Source organism: Juglans regia, chromosome 5 (genome assembly GCF_001411555.2).
Source record: "Juglans regia cultivar Chandler chromosome 5, Walnut 2.0, whole genome shotgun sequence".
NCBI lineage: Eukaryota > Viridiplantae > Streptophyta > Magnoliopsida > Fagales > Juglandaceae > Juglans > Juglans regia.
Genome location: NC_049905.1, coordinates 6,653,896 through 6,678,201, shown reverse-complemented (window position 1 = coordinate 6,678,201; position 24,306 = coordinate 6,653,896). Strand labels below are relative to the sequence as shown.

The window sequence follows — 24,306 nt, the reverse complement described above, 5'->3', positions numbered from 1 at the left end:
AAATGGGGAAATAGGGTGACTAATGAGAAATCTCGAGTGCATATATAGTTGGCGAGGAAAGGATAGCAAGCGACTAAAGACGTAGTCACGATGAATCTATGTGAAGTACGACGACTAAAAGATAAAAGTTAGGGTTGGTTTGATAGTAAAATGAGATGAGATAGTTTTAGATAAGTTAAATAAAATATTATTAAAATATTATTTTTTAATATTATTATTATTTTGATATTTGAAAATGTTGAATTGTTTATTATATTTTGTAAGAAAATTTAAAAAAAATTATAATGATGAGATAAGATGATATAAGTTGAGAGTATTTCTGTATCTAAACATGATCTTAATAAAACCCAGTAAGGTGCCAAGGAGTCATGGACAGACCCCAGGAATCGTTCTCAACCCGACTGCAACACCTAATTCTTCTAAAATCGAGATTTGCAAGTTAACCTAGTATATTGCATGCATAGCTGGAAATTGCATTAACAATTTTTATAAGCAATTTTAAAAATTATTGACTTAATTAATGGGGTCTTTTTCAAGGTGTGAGTTGGGAAGAGATTGTCTAAGATAGTGTGTCATTATATAGACCTTGTTATTTGTAACAATATTGCATGGATCATCCTGCTTTGAATGTGTACAACTATGGTCTTGCTCGTCACTTGGCTGCACCCAGAGAAAAGTAAGGGGCATATTAGTCATGAGCATCTTTGATGGGCCCCCGAAAGCCTGGAAAAATGTGGGTAGCCCATTTTTGTCAACTGTTGGTAAGCCCGTTAGTTCGTACAGTGATGGGCTTTCGTCAATTCAGTCAGTATTAGGCCTAACTAGGGAAATACAAGAGTACTTGCAATATCAGCCGCTCACTCATATAGCGCACATATCAACCGCCCGATCCATCCTCACCCTCCCTCTATAAAATCAACCGCCCTAAGAGATGTCTACAGATCAGTTCGCCTCCACTTTCTCCTCTGGTTGATGGGCAATTAGGGTTTCTCCATTTCTTCCGGTTCTGTAAGATCTCTTTTACAATGCCATGCCTCTGCCTCTCTGCTTCTCTAATCTGTTTCCGGAAACAATTTTTTTACTTAGCTCTCTTTCGAAGTCCTTTCCTCTTTTTTGTTTTTTTGGAAACGCTTCATCATCTGGTCAGTGCGGATTAGATCAAATTCCCTCATGACTCGTTCCCTTGAAGCGATATTGATTGTGTTGCTGCGTTTTTTGAGAATCTCTCCCTCAGTTCTTTGCTTCTTTGGGAGAACAATGGAGCAACTAGATTTTTTTTATTATTTAAAATGAATTTTCATTTAATCTTCGTATTTTATGGGGAACTGTGTTTGTTTCAACGATGATGAGCCATACAGACCTGTAATGATTTGCGGTGATGATCGCAACTCTTTATAGAACATCTAAGGGACTGAGTTCCATAACAGATTCAGTACTCCCCGGTATATTTTGTCTTTCTTCTTCTTTTTCTTCTTCGTAATCTGATTTTTCATTTCAATTTCTTGCTTGTGGGCTTCGATTATTCATGCAATTTGCTTGATTATGGCTTACACTAGAAAGCTTTTTTCTGTTTGTGTTTTGGCTATGTGAAACTGAAGCCCAGAATTAAGTTCTCCTCGCTATCCAGTGCTCCATTCATGCTGCATTAGGACGTTGGAGAACTACATTCATCTTTACCTTCAAAAATGATTCAAAATCACTTTAATCCGCTGAAATGATTTGAATTGTAATCGAATGGTTTGCATATGGTTTAAATTATCGAAACTGTTCATTTGCGTTCCAAATAGATTGACAGATTTTTAGTAGCTCGGAATTATCTTCCTACGAAATCAAGGACCAATTTTTTGGAACAGAGTTATCGATATTGCGGATAAATGATTTGCTAATCTCCCCTGAAATAGAACCAGAATGAATATTTGAAACATAAATTAATGGTAACGCGATGTACTTGTTCTGATTTTCACGACTGTATTGCTTGTGATCATAGATCATCCCGGATGATTTGTCAATATGAACCGAAAAGAAATGCAAGAAAAAGAAGAGTAAAAGCATTAATAGTAGACTCAGTTTGACTAAAATTTAATAAGAGAATTCATTTTTTAACAAAACTAAATAACAACTCTATAAACCTATCATTATTTTATTAAAGTATTAATATTCACTTTTTTATTTATTTTAATTCTAATTATAATTTGCACATTTATTTATTATTAAAAGTGTACACATTAATTTTTTAATGTTGATATTAGATTTTAAAAGAAAAAATTGGTATCAGCTAATCATAATATTGTAGAATTAGAATTTAAAACACTATAACAAGATGATACTACGTAATTGAAAAGATAATTGATGGAGATTGGCCGTCTTGAGTTTGAGATTTGATGTGCTTTTGAGACAGGAATTTTCTAGAGATTTGAGCTCGTGCGAAATGAATAGCAACTTGGACTTAACATTTGGTTAGTGAAAATGATCAAAATTAAAAATATTGGAGTTTTGTTGAGTGCACTATAGGAAGTTTTTATGCAATCTAGTTAAACTTTGGTCAAAATATAATTTTGTTGAGTCCATTACTAGTGCTTTAAGGGCTGGATTGGATGTTGAGTAAGGTTGTATTTGGATGTTGAGGTAATTTTAGATGATTTGAGTTGATTTGTGAATAATATATTTTGTAAATTCAATCGAGATTTGTTAAAATGTAAATAGGTTGAGATTTGTATTTGAATGTGTAAAATTAAAAATTGAAAAATCAGTGGGTTTTATCAATTATAGGTTTGAGATGGGTTAAGATGATTTCATCTTTCAAGCACAGGCTAATCTCATTTCATCTCAAGATCTAAATGCTCAAACACAAATATTTTTTAAATTTAAATGTTTAACTTTTTTATCTAATCATTGTAATTTTCTTAAATTTTTAAACAAAACACAAAAAAAAATTAATTTTTTAAATTTTTAAAAAAATTATATTAAAAAAGTTATATTTTAATTTTAATTTAATTTTGTCTCTTATTTTTCAAAATTCTATAAAATATTTTAATTTAAATCATTTTATAACTATTCACATTTTTTTCATTTTATATCTGTTGTGCAAAGAGATACACATACCAATGATGACAAATTAAAGTAAAAGCAAGTACAATAAAGCACATGACACACAATATACGTGGTTTCGCAAATTGTCTAGACAAGGTGTGCTACTGTTCTGGACAAGGTCAGCTGAACAATCTCCATAACTTGTGATCTAACAAGATCCACTTAGCATCATCCATGCTCTCCGGTTTCTTTCCCAACAATAAAAGGTGGAGCCTCTTCCCATAGAGATAGTCTTTGATATGCATCTTTTAGTACCCAAAATTAGTGTTATCGAACTTGTCGATCCCGAGTACTTTCACTTTATCTCTAGTCATCGCTCTCCTTCAGATCCGACCTTTGCTCTTGATACTAGTTGTTGTGCAAAAAGACACACACACTTCAACGATAATAAACTAAAGTAAAAGTAAGCACGATAAAGCACATGACACACAATACTTGGTTCGATAAATTGCCTATCTCCATAGAGTTGTATAAATCTTATTAACAAAAAGAGATTACAATCACTTAATCTCAACTCATAATCTCTGAGACTTTTTGCTCTCTCACACAATATGCACTCACTTAACAATTATTTTCTTTCAAAATATGATGAAAGTCGTAAAAAACAAATCAAACATAACATATATATAGTAAACAGTGCCAGAAACCCTAATCTGGCAAAAAATACGTTCTTCGCTCGAGTGGCATGTCGAGTATGCCTCGCGCGAACATCCAATGAACATTAGCTCGAGCGGTGTGTCGAGGGTGACTTGAGCGAAAGCTAGGGTTTGTGTCTTGTTCGAGCCCACGATTGAGCGCACCTCGAGCGAACTCACTCTTCTTCAATTTTCTACTCACAGACCAGTTTCCACATGCAACTCAACAATGTCAACATTCAAAATTTCAAACAAGACCTAATTGAAATTGTGAGTCTTGAAATTTCTTCTTCTTCGTTGTTTTTTTTTCTCTATTTTAAACTATATAAATGATATTTGTAGTCATAAAGTGTGCAAATGTTGTACATTTTTTTAAAAGTGAGATTCACTTGAAAATTTTAATTTTTTAATAATGAACTCTACATTTTTTTTAAAAAGAGTACGCGATTGTATCTAACATAAACAAATAAGCATATAATAAAATAATAAAAGAACAAAAAGTCGCAAAATTGGATGCCCAAGCGATTAGCGAAGTCCCGAATCGAACCGAACCAGTTGGTTCGATCCTGTTCTGAACTGGTTCGGTCCAGGATCAGTTCCTCTATTTTAAAAATCGGTTCGATTCCGTTTTAGGATTTTCGGGACCGGACCGGTTCGTATATATATATTTTATTAATTTTTAATATTATATAAAATAATTTTTATATTATATATAATTATATATGAAATAATGTTATATTATAATTTATAATATAAAATTTAAATCTTAAACATGAACATTTGTTTGATCATATGTTTTAAATATAAAACATATTATTAATTATATTTTATGGCCTAATACTAATATTATTAGTAATCCACTTGAAGACTATATATAAATTACTATATAAATCATTATTAGTATTATGCTAATACTATATCACTATATGATATTGTAGTGTTATACTAATACTAATACTATTAGTATTAATACTATCAGTGATATAATTATACTAATAGTTATACTATTATATTGTTATGCTAAATTAAAATCACTATAACAAATATTAATATATAATTATACTAATAACTATAACTAATACTAATATTTATACTAATACTAATAGTCTAATATAGTTATATTAAATCACTAAAACTAATACTAATATATAGCTATAATACTAATACTATTATATAGTTATACTAATCACTATAACTAAATCATTATAACTATATATAGTATTAATGTCACTATAACTATGTATAGTATTAATATCACTATTAGGATAGTATATAGTATTAGTATCAATGAATTATTATATTCCATAATGTATAATATATAGTATTAGTATAATATATGTAGTAGTAACACTATAATAGTATAATATATAGTACTAGTATATATTAATATATTATGAGAGTTATATATTAAACCAGAAAATCGGCCTGAATTGGATCAGAATTGGTAAAATTGGAACTACCGGTTTAGGAGAGTAATCTGTGTGGTATCAGTTCTTGAATAAGCAGCTACCATGTCGAAGTTTTATAGAGAAAAAGATACAACCGATCTCACTCAATTAAAATATAACCCCCCAAACCCCCAACTTTAATAAACATGCTAAATGAATCGGAGATACTAACACGAAAAATAATATCGGTTTTGAGTAAGCAGTCTGGTGGTGACTACAATATTAGTTGCATTGGTAAAGACATTTAGAACTATTTGGGCAATCGAATGAGACAACTTCTTGGAAAGGGAGACACACAAAACTTGTACACTTACTTTTTGAAAAGTGAACAAAATAATCCATGCTTTGTGTATACGATCAGAATCATGAACATGGGTCGATGGGGGATTGTTTTTGGGCAGATGCTAGATCATGGGCTACATATCAATAATTTGGGACGTTGTGACTTTTGATGTGACGTACCTCACAAATCACTACAAGATTCATTTTGTTCCGTTAACTGGAGTTAGTCATTGTCATCAATCTATTAAGTTTGGATGTGCCTTACTCATTAATGAGACAGCCGAGTCTTGGTTATTGAAAATGTGGCTAAAACCGATGCTTGCTCGTGCTCTCCCAAGAAGTAATGACTAAGGCTATTACTGAGGAATTGCCCAATACAACTCATAAATTATGCTTATGGCATCTTTTACAGAAAGTGTCTGAAAATTTAGCATATGTCTATAAAAGATATCCACAACTTTAAGGTGATTTCACCATTGTATTCATGAAACATTCACAATTGAGGAGTTTGAGTTGGAATGGACTAAAATGATAGTAAAGTACAAATTGGAACAAAATAATTGGTTGCAAAATATTTATAATAGGAGGACAAAGTGGGTGCCGGTCTACTTGAGGAGCATATTTTGCGCTGAAATGTCCACAAGTCAACAAAGTGAGAGTGTGAAAAGGTTTTTTAAAGACTATGTCCGTTTAAGTACAATGGTTAGTGACTTGGTCCACCAATATGATAAAGCATTAGACATTGTTATCTTAGTGAGAAAGTGAAAGATGCGAAGACAAAACCTACTAATCCAATTATGAGAATATCCTACAAAATTGAAGAGGAAGGCGCCAAGGTCTACACAAGAAAATTATTTTTTATCTTTCAATAAGAGTTATTTAATAGCCAACGGTACAAGGCCTCTAAAACTCGTGAGAAAGATGGAAGAAAAATATATTTAATGACACTTGATAGGAAAGAAAGTCCGACATATAAAGTAACACTTGAGAGGGACATGCATAATGTTTATTGTACTTGCAATAAATTTGAATCTATTAGTTTTTAATACTAGCACAACCTACATATTTTAGCAAAGAATCTATAATGAACAACATATTGCAATCATATATTTTAGAGAGGTGGACATTCAATACAAAGAGTCGCATGGTATATGGGATATATGGCAATGAGGGGCCAATGGAGACAACCCAACTCTATTAGTCATGAAACATTATTTGATGAGGTAGTTTTATGAAATTGTTGAGATGGGGTCACAGTCTGTCTAGAAATAGCAACATGTTTCTAGGGGCATAGAGAATATCCAACAAGAGCTTCTCTTGATGACTGTTGATGAAATAAACATTGAGGGACCTACAGTGAATAGCCAAGTACTCTCAAACTTTTTGTTGAAAGATCCTCCACAGATTTTGTCTAAATGAAGGCCCAAGTTTCCAGGACAAAAAAATCCAAAGGAAAATGTATCAATCAAGAAGCAACGATGCAGTATTTGTAAGAAAGAGGGGCATGTTTGAAGCAATTATTCATCATGTAGAACTTCCTGATTATGTTTCTAATTAACCTAGGCTTTTTACATGTAACTTTCAACTTTATTTGAAGGAGATGATTTTTTTTGTAGGAATATGGGAGATACAAGCAGCTATATTTGACATATCTCCATACCCGGCCACTTTCTCAACTACATTTGACATGTAGTTCTTGAGTCTATTTTATTAAGACGTTTTTTATTCACTTCGTTCTTTTTAAATCATAACCTTTTTTTTTTTTGTTGGAAGGAATATGACAGGAAGTAACACAAATACATTTGACATATCTCAAGACTTAGATGCTTCATGGAATTTTCACATGTCACAGAATCATTAATTATGGGCTGGTGTTGATGAGTCATTCAATATGTTGTTCATTGTAAAAAACATTTGTATGTTAGTTGGTTTTGGAATTGGACTGGTGTAGTCACTACTGATTTTGGAATTGTATTTGAATAGCAGCAGTGCTTTTGAATTTTTTTCTCAAAGCTGATTGTTAGTAAAATACACAATAATATAATAAATATTACAATGAAATTAACATTCAAACGAAAACAGTTTGGACTGAGGTACAGAAATATCGCTATCTTTAAGGAGATTCAAGCCCTCTGTGGTGTACAAAGTCTCAAATTAACCGATGCAGCAGAACTCTTCTTGACTTGACTCCTCCAGGATACAACAGCCCAACTAATCATCGTATAGTCCGAACCAAATCTGCACAAGTGGTTGAGCTCAAAACTCTAACAAAAGAATACCTTTATTTTATCTAGAAATACTCTAAAAAATATATACTCACTAAGCTTATTTTTCTTATCTCACTTTTTCTCAAATATATACCACCCACATACTGAAACACCAAACAAATATATATAAACCGGACAAAGAAAGACTCTAGACGTAATGAACATAACGGGAAAAAGAATAAAAGAGCCAATGTCCAGGATGTAATGAGGCTTAACGGTCAAAAACAATAAAATAAACTAAAAGGTCTTAACAAACGGCTAAATGAAGACAAGCCCGTTAACCAACGACTACTAAAACCAACGGAAAGAAAAATATTATTAAAAATACTAACATTCTCCCTACTATTTTTAATAATAATAAAAAATATATAAAATAGATACTTCTAGACAAAGAAGGATTATTATCCATCGTGAAGGTATGCTTTACGTTGAACCCTCACTTAGTGAAATAAAAACCTTTACTCTAGAGTTAGTAGTAGTGTCAGACTTAAACTATGACTGCTCAAGAGAAATAAAGAATTATTACTCACACATAATAACTTAGGTGTTGACATGAGCTTTATTAGCCAGGACATTACGGCCTTGTGCTAATCCCAATTTCATGAGTGTATTTGAGAATAAACTCAAATCTCATAGAGAGCGGCCCCACTCTCACACTCACATAGGTGAAATCTGTCAATGGTGCTCCTATAATTCTTACACCCTACTCATAAGAGCTATAGAATTTCATTAAGAGTTTCTCTAAAAACTCATCCTCCACAACATTATAGGAAAAATGTACCCACATCATAGGAATGAGAAATAAAATAAATAGTACATTTCTTACGACCATCATATGATTCATTTTTTCCATTGAACTCGGTTCTCAGGATCTCTGGTCCCTAAGTTGGGAATCCTCATACATGGCTCATGAATTTATGAGTTTTAATCTCATTCCCCTCGATGTATTACAGACCCTTTCTCTTGTCAAAACCTTTGTAAGTGGATCTGCAAGATTATCACAAGACTTAACATAATTCACGTTAATAACACCATTAGTCAAATAAGATCTCACAGTACTGTGTTTTCTTCTTATGGATCTGGATATACCATTATAGCAACGATTTTGTACTCTACCAACAGTAGCAGTACTATCACAATGAATTAAAATCGGTGGAACTAGTTTTTCCCATAAGGGAATCTTATGTAATAAATCTCTTAACCAATTTACTTCCTCACTTGCTGAAGCTAAAGCTATAAACTCATCTTCTATAGTTGAGTTAGCAATAATCGTTTGTTTTTTAGACTTCCAACATACAACACCACCACCCAAGGTGAAAATATAACCAGTAGTTGAAAGAGAATCATCTAACAAGGTATTCCAATCAGCATCATTAAAACCTCGAAGTACAGCATGATACCTTTTATAAAACAAGCCATAATATTTCGTACCGGATAAATATTTCATTATCTGGATCCATTGCATACCAATGGTCTCTTCCAGGCTTGGTAGTAAATCTACTAAGTACTCCTACCGCATAACCAATGTCAGGTCTAATACAATCAGTTGCATAACATAAACTCCCAATCATGCTAGCATATTTCTCTTGATTAATCACATCATCATCATTTTCAATAGAAAATAAATGAACACTAGAATCAAAAGGAGTAATTGCATGCTTGCATCCAACATATTATATTTCTCAATAATTTTTTTACGTAATGCGATTGATCAAGAAAAATGTCATCACATGTTTTGGTAATTTTCATACCCAAAATAAAATTAGCCGCACCAAGATCTTTCATAGCAAGATGGTTACAAAACATGCTTTTTGTTTCATCTATAACATGCAAATTAGAACTAAATATCAATAAATCAACATATAGGCTAATAATAACATGTGAATTTTTTCAAGATTTATGAAACACATTTATCACTTTCATTTGACTTATAGCTATTTTCAATCATGCAAGAGTCAAATTTCTCATGCAATTGTTTAGGTGTTTGTCTTAAGTCATATAGAGATTTTGTCAACTTACACACTTTACTTTCTTGGTCAGGCTCTACAAAAGCTTCGGGTTGATCCATATAAATTTCTTCATCTAGGTCTCCATTTAAAAAAGTTGTTTTAACATTCATTTGATAAATCCTTAAATTATAAATTGCTGCAATGATAATCAATAATCTAATGGATGTTATTCTTGTAACTAGAGAAAAAATGTCGAAAAAATCAAGGTCGGCTTTTATTTTTAAACCTTTTGCAACTAGCCTTGCCTTGAATTTTTCAACTATTCCATCTGGTCTAAATTTTTTTCTAAAGATCCATTTACACCTTATGAATTTGCAACCCGGTGGTAATTTAACTAATTTTCAAGTTTATTAGAAATTAGTTAATCCATCTCATCATCCACGGTCTCTTTTCAAAATACAAACTCAGGTGATGTTAAAATTTTTTGTAAATTCTTTGGGTTTTCCTCAATATTGTAAATATAATAGTCGAAACCAAAATCTTTTTCAATTCTAACTCTCTTACTCCTTCTTAATTCAAAATTTCTTCACTTTCTAAAGGAGTAGAAGAATTAACTTCGGAAAAAATATTTTTTTTTAAATACTTGACCCCTAACTATTTTTTTATTTAAAAGGAAATTTTTCTTCATGAAAAATTGCATCGCCTGATTCAAAAATAACTTTATTTTCAATATCAAAAAATCTATAGGCTGTGCTATTTTTTGCATATCCAAGAAAGACACAAGTGGTAGTTTTAACACCTAATTTGGGCATTTTAGGATCAGTTAGCCTTACAAAGGCCAAACAACCCAAAACTTTAAAATATCCCAAATTTGACTTATACCATCTCCATAATTCCAAAGGTGTAGTTTTTAAATTTTTGTAAAGCACCCTATTTAAAACATGACAAACAGTCAAAACTGTTTCACCCCAAAAATTTGAAGGAGCGCCTAAATCAATAAGGATAACATTTGTCAACTCAATCAACGTTCTATTTTTTCTCTTAGCTACACCGTTAGATGCAGGTGAATATGGTGCAGTTGTTTCATGAATAATTCCCAAGGACTAAACAAAAGTATTAAACTCATTTGAATCATACTCTTGGCCTCTATCACTTCTAAATATTTTAATATTTCTACCAAATTGATTTTCAACTTCATGGAGGAATTTTTTGAATTTTTCAAAAGCATCACTTTGATTTTTTAATAAATAAACATACGTATATTTTGAAAAATCATCAATAAAAGTGATAAAATATATATTTCCTACATGAGTTAAAATTCCTTCAAATTCACAAAGATCGGTGTGAATTAAATCTAACAATTTGGTATTTTTTTCAACACTTCTACGAGGCCTTTTTGTAATCTTTGCTTGACTACAAACTTCACATTTTTTAAAATCCTTTGTCAGTTTGGAAATTAATCCTAAAGTACTCATGATAGCAACATATCTACTATTGATATGACATAAACGTGCATGTCAAAAATCTAAAGAAAAAAGCATGTAAATAGAAACATTATGATTTATGCTCAACATTCAATTTAAACATATCCCCACAAACATAGCCATTGCCCACAAAAACTCCATTTTTCGTTATAACAAAATTATCGGATTCAATAGTTTGTTTGAAACCCGTTTTGTTGAGTAAAAAACTTGACATCAAATTCTTCCTCATATACGGTGTATAAAGCACATCTTTAAGCGTCAAAATACACCTAAAGGTAAATTTCAGTTCAACCTCACCACTCCCAACAACCTTGGTTTTACTAGAATCACCAAGTGTAATATCTTTCTTTACTTTAAAAGGAGTCTAATTTTTAAACAAACCTTTATCAAAGCAGATATGCCTATTGGCACCAGCATCTGCCCACCACCCTTTAACAAATTGAAAGGGCTTATTGAGATGTCCACCGCTTTCCGTGCACTTTTCAATTGTAGGCTCCATATGAATTCTCCTTAAAATTGTTAGTAAAATATACAATAATATAATAAATATTACAATGAAATTAACATTCAAACGAAAACAGTTTGGACTGAGGCACGAAAATATCGCTCTCTTTAAAGAGATTCAAGCTCTCTGCGGTGTATACAGTCTCAAATTAACCGATGCAGTAGAATTCTTCTTGACTTGACTCATCCAAGATACTACAGCCCAACTGATCGTCGTATAACCCGAACTAACTTTGCATAAGTGGTTGAGCTCAAAGCTCCACCAAAAAAACACATTTATTTTATATGGAAATACTCTCACTAAACTTATTTTTATTATCTCATTTTTTCTAAAGTATATACCACCCACGTACCGAAAGACCAAACAATTATATATAAACCGGACAAAAAAGGACTCTAGACATAATGGACATAACGGAAAAAAGAATAAAGGAGCCAACGTCTAGGATATAATGAGGGCTTAACGGTAGAAAATAATAAAATAAACTAAAAGGCCATAACAAACGGCTAAATGAAGACAAGCCCGTTAACCAACAACTACTAAAACTAACGGAAAGAAAAATATTATTAAAAATACTAACACTGATGTCAAGAAGAAATACATTCAAAGCTGATTCCTTGTGAATTTGGTTCATTTTAATCCTCCGATATTTGCTTGCTTTGTTGCCTGGGGTTGTATTGTTTGTAGTTACTCTTGTCTATCGTAGCCCTTGTGAATATGATTATAGATCTTTGAGAATGAAATGCCAGTTGCTCAAATATTTGAGAATGAATTTAAGCTAAATGTAATTTTGATCTAATTTTCTCAATAAAATTGCATACGATTTCCCAAACCAAAAAATATAGATGCATATGCATATGGCAATGGCAGCAAATTTACCTATATTTCTATAAGCTGTTTAATATCACTTTATAGCCTTACCTAGTTGGTGGTACTTGTTGGGCTGTCTAGAAATAGAAAAACTATCTTAATCTTAAAAAATATAGAATTTAAAGCTAATGTTCAGAAGAAATAAATTCATATCATAGACTGATTAAGAAGTTACATAAATACATTCATATCATAGATTGATTCAGAAATTAAATACAACTTGTCTTGATAAACCAAATACATCTTAATGTAGCATTAGACGAGTTACATTATCATTGAATTGATAAAATTTCAGACTAATTAATAACCCAATAAATACAATCCAATACGCAATCAAGGCTCCTTAGTACTTCTTATTCATTGTTTAAAATTTTGCGTCTTGAATTCTTGCACATTCAAAATTTATTCTTTCATTTTTTCATTGTGCTAATTCTAATGTTCTCTTAGAACCTCCGTTTGTTCCATTTCAAGATCAACCCATTCGAAAAATTCACATTATTTGTTAATCTTATAATATGGACAATTGAAAAACCACCAACAAAAACTGTTTGGATTACCCGTCGTCCTAAGTTTGGAGGGAATGCCACAATATCATAATGTTTTTTATCCCGAGATCACTTCATCTTCTGCCCTTATAGACTGTGAACTAGATATGTTGTTTGCACCACTAGTTTCCATATTGTTGCAAACAAAAAGAAAATAATTTGTCAACAACCGATTTTAAAAACAAAGAAAGTTTCAATATTCGCCAATGATATCTATAAGGAACAGCGATACAATGGATATTTCATCTGAACATGCCAAACATTGATGGTATCTTTGCAATAATACAAGAAAAATGCTAGATGTAACCGCCAACTCATATTAATGATACGGTGTGTTTCATTGAAGAGAAAATCGACGTCCGGTTTCTCAAATGAGGGAGGTGGGAGTCTGGGACTTAGTGAAACGGTGAGTTTCACCAAGTTTGTCAAAACATACCGTTTTAGTGAGATGAATTCAAGGGGTTATAGCTTCTCCCTTCTCCCTTCTCTGTGTGCCCCCCTTCTCCCTAACCCTAATACCATCAACCTCCCTCTCTTCCTGAAACCAGTGACAGAGACCATCACGAAACGGAAGGAAGCTCACACACACGAAGCTAGCAACACAGAATCAAGGTCTTTAGGTAACATTATGTGATGGAGACATTTTGGTATGTGAGATTTGAGAAGATATCTTGATGGAGGTTTAAATAGTTATATTTTTCTCTTATTATTTTGGTCTGTGAATGGCAAGTTACCTGCATAAATAATAGTCGCAAAGTGAATAAGGAAAAAAAAAAATTATTCAGAAAGTATTGAATACTAGCAAACCAGAATTTAATGCAGTTAAAACTCTGCTTGAAGTTAATTTTCATAACAAGCATTAGAGAGTTGAGAAGCACTGTACTTAGGGAGTGGAACAGGAAGCTCCCAACCACTTAAAAAAGAGAAAAAGTTGACCTTGTGGGTGTTGTCATCTAGATAAAAAAAAAATGAGGGTAGAATGGTAGCAGGATGAACTTCACGGATCCAGAACAATAAAGAATGCTTAAAACTGGTCGAACAATGACAGACACAGAAACGATGCAATGAGGATACGGAGCTATGATTCATGAACGGGAGACCCAAAGACAATGACGACGCAGAGAGCAAATGAGATTGGTTTTCAGTTTTTTATTGCTGTATTGAAAATCTGAATTCTTCCCTCCCATTTCGTCTGCTTTTCTTCTTCTTCTTCTTCTTCTTCTTTAATAAATATATCGGCTGACGTCAGCCGGTTACCCAAGGATTATGCCAGACGGTTATATGTAACATTGTTGAGGGCCTGAATATCTTTCTAGCAGTTACCAATTTATCTGAAGTGAACCACCTCATGCAAAATATTACATTTAATAACACACAAACCTATATGGTCTAAAAAAAAAAATCCATGCATTATTTACATAATTTTCCTAGTTCCACTGCTGCATGACCAGGTTTGCACAACAACTAAATTAAAAGTAAGTGCCACAAAAAGTCTATGTTGACAAAAAGAGCACAAATACACAATATTAACCCCTAAATATATAAAATATACCAGCCCTTATGTAACAACCACGATTTTAAATTAAGGATTTTAAATTGTTTTTAATTTTATTTTATTAGTACCATTATTATTACTAATTTTAATTCTTAATTTATTTCCTTAAAAACCTTCAGATTTTCAGCTGTTGTTACCGTTTCAATTCCTCGGACAATCTCCTTGATTTTGATATGGTTACAATGTAAGAGCCGAATCCTTAAATCTATATTCCATATTCTCAGTGATTTCAACAGAGCGGCAAATACTCATCTTCTTGATTCCCTATTTTCGTTCCATAAAACCAAGCAAATTTTCTTACGGTAAGTTCTGCTACCCTTATATTTTTTAGTGATCTCCATAGCTTTTTCTCTCTTTTCTAAGTCCGTTAGTTTAAACAACACTAAACAATTTCTCACCCCTAATATCTCCTCCACCGTGCCACAAAAAGTCATATGCTTACTCTGTTGCCATTGTAGTCTATCCGGCCACTCAGATTTGTCCGTGCTCGACATTCTTTTTCTACGGCAGTAAGCCTCAGTGACTTACTCTCTCTCTCTCTCTCTCTCTCTCTCTCTCTCTCTCTCTCTCTCTCTATATATATATATATATATGTTCTTTTGATTCTCTATAGTGGGTCCTTTTCTCTCTATGTACTCTACTATAATCAGAGCCCATTTCAGCTGCACTGTCGTTGATCTTCACCGAATTTGTTGCATCTGCCTCCTCTCACAATGAGCTTGATTTCCTTACTATTGCTTGGTATTTTCTTCTCTATTGAAGTATTTTGTTTCTTAAGTTTATTCTTTTGTGCATTGTGAGTCAGACTTCATTTTATTTTTAGCTTGGTACAATAAAATCCCCCGCATGTTTTGCTTATCATAAAATTGCCCTTCAAACAATACAATTTAGGCCGCATTTGGAATTTAGACTGAACTAAGATCAATTAGGCCCCGTTTGGATTGAGAAACTATCTCAACTCATCTCATCATTACAACTTTCTTAAATTTTCATATAAAATATAATAAACAATTAAACTTTTTCAAATTTTTCAAATTTTAAAACAATAATAATATTAAAAAATAATATTATAGTAATATTTTATTCAACTTTTAACTTTTATCTAAAACCATATCATCTCATCTTACTATCCAAACGGGGGCTGAATCTAACATTCAAACACCCAACTCTCAAATTACTAAACTCATCTCAACTCAAACCCTCTTTACACGTGAGACCCACAACCTTTTTACACGTGGGACCCACAAATGTTTTCAACTTCCCTTAAATACATCTAAACTTATCTTAATATCCAAACTCATTTTAGGTGAATCCTACAAAACTCACTCCACCATATCAACTCACAACTATTCATAAAGAACTCAACTCACCTCAACATCTAAACGGGGCCTAACCTTCCGTAGAAAGCCTCTAGAAGCCTCATTGTTGTGTAATTTCAATTCTACCCTTAAACACATGTTGTTAAGTTTCACGTAAAAGTTTTTTTAGATGGGATGCGCTCTGATGTTGGGCCGATTTAGTTGTTCAAACACAACTATTTTTAAGTTGGGTTAATTTGTTTAAAGTCATAACAGAAACATTATTTTAAACAATTAGTCCAGAAATCTTATTTTTTTCAAAAAATACATAGGAGTTAAATTATGTCATTTAGTATTAATATTTTTATAAATAAGATTACAACAGTATTTTATGAGGTTTCAGATTTTATTTCTTAATCATTTTGAACGCAATTAAACCTACATTATAAAGTGAGACTTCTGTGACTTGTCTAAGAAATTTGGATTAAGTTTAAATTATGCTACTAAGTATACTTGGAAGATTAAATATGATATTAGTGTTTAAATAATTATATAATATTAGGAGTACATAACCAAATAATTTAAATTGTTTTCCTTATGGTTAATTTAGTGGAATGCGATGACACGTTTTTCTAGAAAATTAGTGATGACTAGTGCTTCGTATAGGTAACGAACTACAAATTGAGGTTATGAAAGCTGCCTAAAGAGGTAAGTAATTTGATCATAAATTAGGATCATCACAGTTTAACTTATATAAATTATTATTAGAACCAGTTTTTTGACAACCATTTTTATGTACCACTCATGCAAGCATGTCACCCAGCACAACACACAATCATGTCATTCAGCATCATGTTCAGATTCATAAATTTACAGTTATCTATATTATTATGTATATCATGTATTTCTCGTCGCATAAGACACGTAAGTTATCTTAAATTCAAGTGCAAGATAAAACCAGATTAATTAATCAGATGGCCTTTCAATTCAGCTTCAGGGTGGATGTGCAAGCCACAGACTCAAGCGTGGTCCACCGTAGTATGCCAGAATACTACTCAATAGCTCTCCTTGCTGCAACGAGATATGGGGTCGGTGCACAACTTTGCACACAGGTTAAGTTTGTGGGCCAGTTAGATCAGTCAATTAAATTAGATCAAACAATTAATTTAGTTAAATTAAAACAGTCATGCATAGCATGAGCATCAACATGATATGACGTGAATTTTATTCTTTCAGCATGAAAGTTTTATGAAAGCCTTTTATTTATTATATTTATATTGTGATGAATTCTTATTGAGTCTTCGACTCATTTTAGTTTTATTTCATTTTTTTTTACCACCCAAGTGAGGAGAATGAGAATTACGAGCAGGCAGGCCAAGTTTAGGAGTGGACTAATGAACCTTAGACTATATTTATGATTTCTTTTTCATTTAGTTGGTTTGGGAACTTGGATATGATTATGATTTAGACAATGATTTAAATTAAGTTTTCTTTTGGGATGAACAATGTTTTTATTAAATTATGCAAGTCTCTTGCTTCGCTTTGGTTACGCATGTACATGACATTCCTAACCCTAAGGAAGGGGATGTTGCACCCTAAAATACACTAGATTCAATAAATATGAAGTTTAGTTACAGAGAAATCAACCGACTGACAGAGAACGATCGAGAGAGAGCTTTGGGCTTGAGTGTTTTGTCCGCTCAAGGAGAGAGACTGAGGCGGCTTGAAGAGGGAGAGAGAGCATAGACCATTGTTGAAGGTTTGGCTTGAGAGAGAGAGGCCGGAATTTTTCTTTTGATGAGAGAGAGGGAAAGATAGGATAAAGAAAAATTGAGAGTTGGGATAAACAAAAGATCCTAGTACGCGGGGAGTTTAAGGGGAAGGGGATGTATTTTAATTGAGTGAGGCCGGTTATATATTTTTCTCCATGGAACTCTTATGTGGCAGCTACTTATTCAATGGTGCAAAGAGAGTCTTTACACCATCACCTGTTTGAAGTTAAAACTCTGTTGAAAAATAGAGTTTTTGGAGAGTAAGGGTGAAGAGTGAGTCGAAACTCCTCCCTCCACCCTAGTATTGCTCTCCAGCGGAAGGTAAAACAAACTTTGGAGATTTTTAGAGGGGAAGTATTGTCATCCATGTTGTCCATTATCCTTTACAATAATCATTGGCCTTGTAACAATGATTGTTACATCCGGTTAGTCACGACAACAAAGCTAAAATATTTTGTTTAGTCAAACGTGAGATATTTTTTGCTTTAAAATTTGGGTTAAGTATGAAATATGATAAAGATACAACTATTTTATGATTACTGTACAACTCTATTTGAAAGAGAGGCTGATTATGTAAAATTAATAACTTTTTTTTAAAAAGTAGCGCAATTATACTAGTTAGCTGTAAAATAGTTGTAAGATTATTGTAGGCATTTCATCACCCATATGTTGATGTCATGTGGTTTAAAGCATGGATAATGCTAATGATTGTTTTACACTTCCTTTACTACTGCTTTATTACCCAGTTTTTTTCTTTTTGCTCTCTGAATTTGGATTAAAAACTTCAGAACATGACCTTCTTGTATAATTTAAAAGAAAATAAATCATAATCATGTAAATTAATTAAAAATAAATTCAATTTTATAAAAATTGACATTTTTTTTACTCTTTGTGCCAATTTAAAACATCAAAATAAAATGCATGGTTCATTCATTTTTGCTGATAGAGGTTCTAACCATATGTCCGTATGTTCAAACCTAGCTGACTACTATTTTTTCTTGAAAAAAATTGTAAAATATGTGAACATAAAACTAGGGTTGTGCAAAATTCTGAAATTCTCGATTCCGTCCGACATTGCTCCGATTCCAACTCCGACGGAGTCAGAGTGGTCGAAATTCGGAGTCGGAGTTCGGAATAGTTCCGAATAGGGAGTTGGAGTCGGAGTTCGAAGCTTCTTGGAGCTCCAAACTCCGACTTCGAATTTTTTAAAAAAACTCAGATGTAAAACAACGTCGTTTTACATCAGGGTTTTCTTAAAAAAAATTTAAACGACGCCGTTCCACTTAATGTGGAACGACATCGTTTCATCACATGGGGGGTCTGAACCAGTGAAGCGTCTCACGTCTCTCTCGCGTCTCTATTGCCACTGTTCCTTTTTGCTCCTCCATAGTGAGCAACTTCAATCCAAGCTTCAGCGTCCGTTCAGCTTCAGCCTACGGTGAGAGTGAGAGGTTTCGAGCCCTAAAATTAAATCAAGCAATTTTATGTTATGTACACGTCTCTTCTGTTACTCATAGCATGCACATCTGAGTATTTTGTTGTGATTCTTATGAATTAGTTTTGTAAATTTGTAGTAAGGAAATATATTTGATGAAATGTATGATGTGTTTGTAAGTTGTGTTGTATGTATGCAATTTGTTTGATAAAATGTGTAAGAGATGTTACTCCTTCAAAAATCAATGTGTAAATTTGTAAATGGGCTATTTGAATTAAGAAATGAGCTCTATGCATGAATGGCCACTTTGCATCCTGCCTTTATGATAAAACTATGCATGGATTGACGTCGCATGCTACACAAAGCCGTATGGCACGCCACATCAATTGGTCTACTCTGGTAATTGATCAGCCAACAATCAATGCTTACGTAGTGTGCCACACAACACTGTCACGTTAGCACATTGTTATTTTTGTGTTAATGTGGACTGTTAATGTGGAGTGCCATATGTCACGCCATGTCAATATTGACGGTCCATGATCGACATTCAAATATGTCCAAATCAATTCATAAATTTGTGTCTGTGTCCTTAACAATACTTTTAAATAGTGGGCAATTCCATACAACTGAAAAAAAAAAAAAATTTAAACACCAAAAAAAAAAAAAAATCAACCTTTAAAATGTTATAGTCAACTTCCCTCGGACGATGGTAAATATGACCATAGACCATACCATTTTTCATTTCAACCAAAGTGTTATATTGCCCTCTTTTTTTTTTTTTTTACCTCTTCAACTATTAGAATAACAAAACCGCTTTGGAGTGGTCGAGCTGTTTTTTTGGCCTTAACAACCTTCAGTTAGAATTACAACATATCAGCAAGTCTATCAAGCCAACATGAAACTTATTGCACCAGATCGATTGAAGCCCCTTATCACACCCGATGGAATGAATACTTCAGCAACTTCTATCGTTCAAGCTGCCGCAGGAGTGCACTTCAACAGCCTTATCACCATCGTCCGTCACCGCCATCCCCTCAGCCACTTACATGGTAATTCCCAATTTGGGTTTTTTCCTATGGGTACTTCTTGGGTAGGAGAAGTGTTCATATATGCAAAAATCTCCCTCTCCGTCTCTTTCTCACCAGTTGCAATCTGTTATTTTCCTAGTATGAAACCAAACACAAGACCATTAGAATATTAGAGCTCACTGGAATCTGTTCTTTGCCTATCTCTTTCTTGCACTTGGTCGAGGTATTTAAAATTGCCGTCGTTTCAGTTTTCAATCCTTTTTTTTCCTACAAATATTTATTCAACCTTTCACAGCATTTCTTCAAGTTGAATATTTTCTTCAAGCAGTGAATTTGTTGATGCGAATTTTTCTGTTTGGATTCTCTTATGAAATGAATATATATTATTGAGGGTTGATGGTTTGCCGCTTTTGAGACTTTTCGAGTCTTATGCACAAAAAGCATTTGTTGAAAGTTATGTATATCTTAACATATAATTTATATATATATGTATGTATGTGTGTGTGTGTGTGTGAACATTTCAGAGAAGCGATGGTGGTGGAGCCACTGGAATCCATGGACGTAGTAGATGGTCATTTTGTTAGTAAATAGAACGTAGCTACGACAAGACAATCTCTATAATAAAAAAAAGAAAAAGAGAAGGCTCAGGGGTTGTTTTGTTGGAAGCAAGCATTCAAAAATGAAAAGCTGGAAGATTCTGCACGGCCCCTCATAATAATAGCAGGCACTGTGTTGTCGTAGTGTGTTGATGAGTTGTGAGTACTCACTGCTGCCTCATCAGTGATCGAATGAGTTGTGAGTACTCACTACACTGCTTGAAGAAAATATTCAGCTTGAAGAAATGCTGTGAAAGGTTGAAGAAATATTCGCAACGGTCCAATAGTTCAGAGAGATTACCCAACGGTCCAAAGCGAAATTGCAGAGCTCAAAAGTGGCCTTCAATGGTGTGATTCTTGTGTTGTCTTCAATGTGCCATCGATCTACACTGGCTTACGCTTCTGAGAGTTTTGCTAAGAGTTTTCTGAGAGGTGGGCGAGGGGCTGCGACTTATGCGAGGGGGAACTAAGGGGAGTTGGGACTGAGATCTGAAGTGTGAGAGGTGTTTTCTGTTGGGGTGCGGTCACAACGTAGCTAAAACGGAAAGCGTACATGGCACGTTTCTATTGGAAGGCCTTTTTTTTGGGGTGGACAGTCAACCATTTATAAGATTTTCTCTTAGAATAAATACTCCTTATATCTTTAAATTATTAAAAATTGGGTATAGCCCTCTTTAAAAAAATATCTTTAAATTATTAAGAGTTTTAAAATTTTCATTTTAAATTACGAAAAGTGACACATTATTCTCAAACAAAAATTTGCAATGTACAAATTTCATTAAAATCTGACCGTCATCAAGATTTTAATCATCGATTGTGACTTGTATCTTTAGACAATACACTTGTGCATCAGTTTTAAAAGTTAAGGATTCCAATGCCCTAACTCCAAGCGTAGTCCCAAAATTTGGGCTGGACTATTATATATTACCTAGTATTGGGTTGAGTTTTGGACTGCTAACCAACAACGTAAGGAGCCTAAATCATCAATCCCTAGGTTAATGGGTCCAATCTCATCCTCAACTAGCTTGGTCAGTCTCTCTCTCTCTATCTCTCACTTCAGGGGACCCTCTTCTATTCACATAGACTCACTCTCTAGATACATGCCTAACTTACTTCATGGGACCCTCTTCTATTCACATAGACTCACTCTCTAGATACATGTCTAACTTTGCTGCAATATGAGCAGCCTTATTGCCTGTTCTCTTGATCAAATTCAGCTTCCAATGAGCATGCCCATTTAATAAGTATTGTATATCATCAATCAATTGCCCTTGCCAAGAATAATTGTTATTATAACCATTAACACTCTCAACTACTGCCTTGGCATCACCCTTGAAGACCACCTGGTGTAAACACATCTCTTGGCACAATTTAATGCTTCTTAGAAGTGCATAGCATTCTACAGAAAATGCAGAACAAATATGACTTCTTATAGCAGAAACCACAATCAAAACCTCACCCCTACTGTTCCTTACCACAATGCCAATACCCATCAACCTCTTTTTAGAATCAAAAGCAGCATCAAAGTTTAACTTGTAGTAAGGATCTGATGGTGGACTCCATCCCACATCAGCAATCTGTCGAGGTAGTCTATATGCATCAGTAGTTAATCTTAGATATAAATCATAATAAACTTCTATGTCATTCAATGTTGATCTAACTAAAGCAAATGGGCTATTAAATTTGTTATTAAAAACAAAGTAATTCCTTCTAGCCCAGATCTTGTGTAGAATAGCAACCACCTAATCTAGCTGCACAGCATCCAACCAGCTAAGCAAGTCCAACCACAACAATATGAAGTCCTAATAATTAGAACGCCATTTATTGAGAGGGCTATCTCTCTCCCTCCAGACATCCAAAGAAGCAGGAAAAATTTAATGCTTCTTAGAAGTGCATAGCATTCTACAAAAAATGCAGAACAAATATGATTTCTCGGAGCAAAAACCACAATCAAAACCTCACCCTTACTGGTCCTTACCGCAATGCCAATACCCATCAACCTCTTTTCAGAATCAAAAGCAACATCAAAGTTTAACTTGTAGTAAGGATCTGATAGTGGACTCCATCCCATGTCAGCAATCTGTCGAGGTAGTTTATATGCATCAGTAGTTAATCTCATATGTAAATCATGATAAACTTCTATGTTGTTCAATGCTGATCTAACTAAAGCAAATGGGCTATTAAATTTATTATTAAAAACAAAGTAATTCCTTCTAGCCCAGATCTTGTGTAGAATAGCAACCACCTGATCTAGCTGCACAGCATCCAACCTACTAAGCAAGTCCAACCACAACAATCTGAAGTCCTAATAATTAGAATTCTATTTATTGAGAGGACCATCTCTCTCCCCCCATACATCCAAAGAAGCAGGACAACTCTAAAGGACATGGATGATAGTTTCCTCACTTCTTTGACAAACAAGATACAATACATCATCCACAATTTGTTTTTTTTCCTTAACAGTTATTTTGTAGGTAGGATATCAATAAGTGCCTTCCATAAAAATTGTTTAATCTTCCCTGGAACTTGTAACTGCCATAGTTTCCGCCATAATACCTCAACTGCCTCTCCACTCTAAGCTTCACCTATAGACTGTTTTGTCATGAAGCAATCTAGGAAATAAGCACTCTTTACAGAGAAGACACCTTTTGCATTTCTGACCCAAATCAATTTGTCAATGTCATTCCTCAAGCTTATAGGGATACTACAGATAAGTTGTGCCTCTTCAAAGCTAAATACTTCCTCTATTAAATCAGACTTCCACTTGAAATTATTAGCATCAATTAACTCAGCAACTGTTGAGTCTACAGACAACCTATTGATAGGAGTTTGAATTTTATAAGTAGTTGGCTGTGGAAGCTATCTGTCATGCCATACTCGAATGCTATGTCCATTCCCTATTCTCCAAACTGCACCTTCTTTGACCAGTTTAATAGAAGACCAAATGCTCCTCCAAATGTGAGAAGGAGAAGAACTAGGTTTAGAATCCAAAATATCACAATTTTGGAAATATTTCCCTCTAAAAACTTGTGCCACCAAAGAATTGGGTTCTTGAAGTAATCTCCACACTTGTTTAGCCAATAAAGCTCTATTGAAGCTATTTAAATTTCTGAACCCAAGGCCGCCTTTATTTTTAACTTCCCCTAATCTTTCCCTACTATTCCAATGAATACTCTTTTCTTTTTTCTTGTGACTCCACCAGAATCAAGAGAATAAAGCTTCTATTTATTTTAATAAAATAGAGAGCAATCTGAAAACATTCATAGTGGATGTAGGAATAGCTTGCAAAACACTCTTAATGAAAATCTCCTTTCCTACTGATGATAACATTTATGCTTTCCAACTATTAATTCTTCTCCAAACCTTCTCTTTCAAACATCTAAAGGTGTTGTACTTAGACCTACCTACCATAGTAGGTAAGCCCAAATACTTGTTATAATTGCCACATAGCACCCCATTTGTAGACTCAGTGATCAACTCTCTTGTTGCAGGGTCTGTGTTTGAACTAAAGAGTAGAAGTTTTTTGCTTATTCATAGTCTGACCTGA

The 24,306-nt window shown here is 33.5% G+C and overlaps 2 non-coding genes across 2 annotated transcripts; both read left to right on the top strand.

Moving 5' to 3' along the window:
- The first annotated feature begins 1,335 nt into the window (after positions 1 to 1,335).
- LOC118348559 lies at positions 1,336 to 1,421 on the top strand. The gene has a single exon (XR_004801637.1). It is a non-coding gene; the product is annotated as a small nucleolar RNA SNORD25 (small nucleolar RNA).
- An 88-nt stretch (positions 1,422 to 1,509) lies between these two features.
- On the top strand, positions 1,510 to 1,669 carry LOC118348564. Its single transcript, XR_004801641.1, has one exon. It is a non-coding gene; the product is annotated as a small nucleolar RNA snoR136 (small nucleolar RNA).
- The last annotated feature ends 22,637 nt before the right edge of the window (positions 1,670 to 24,306 follow it).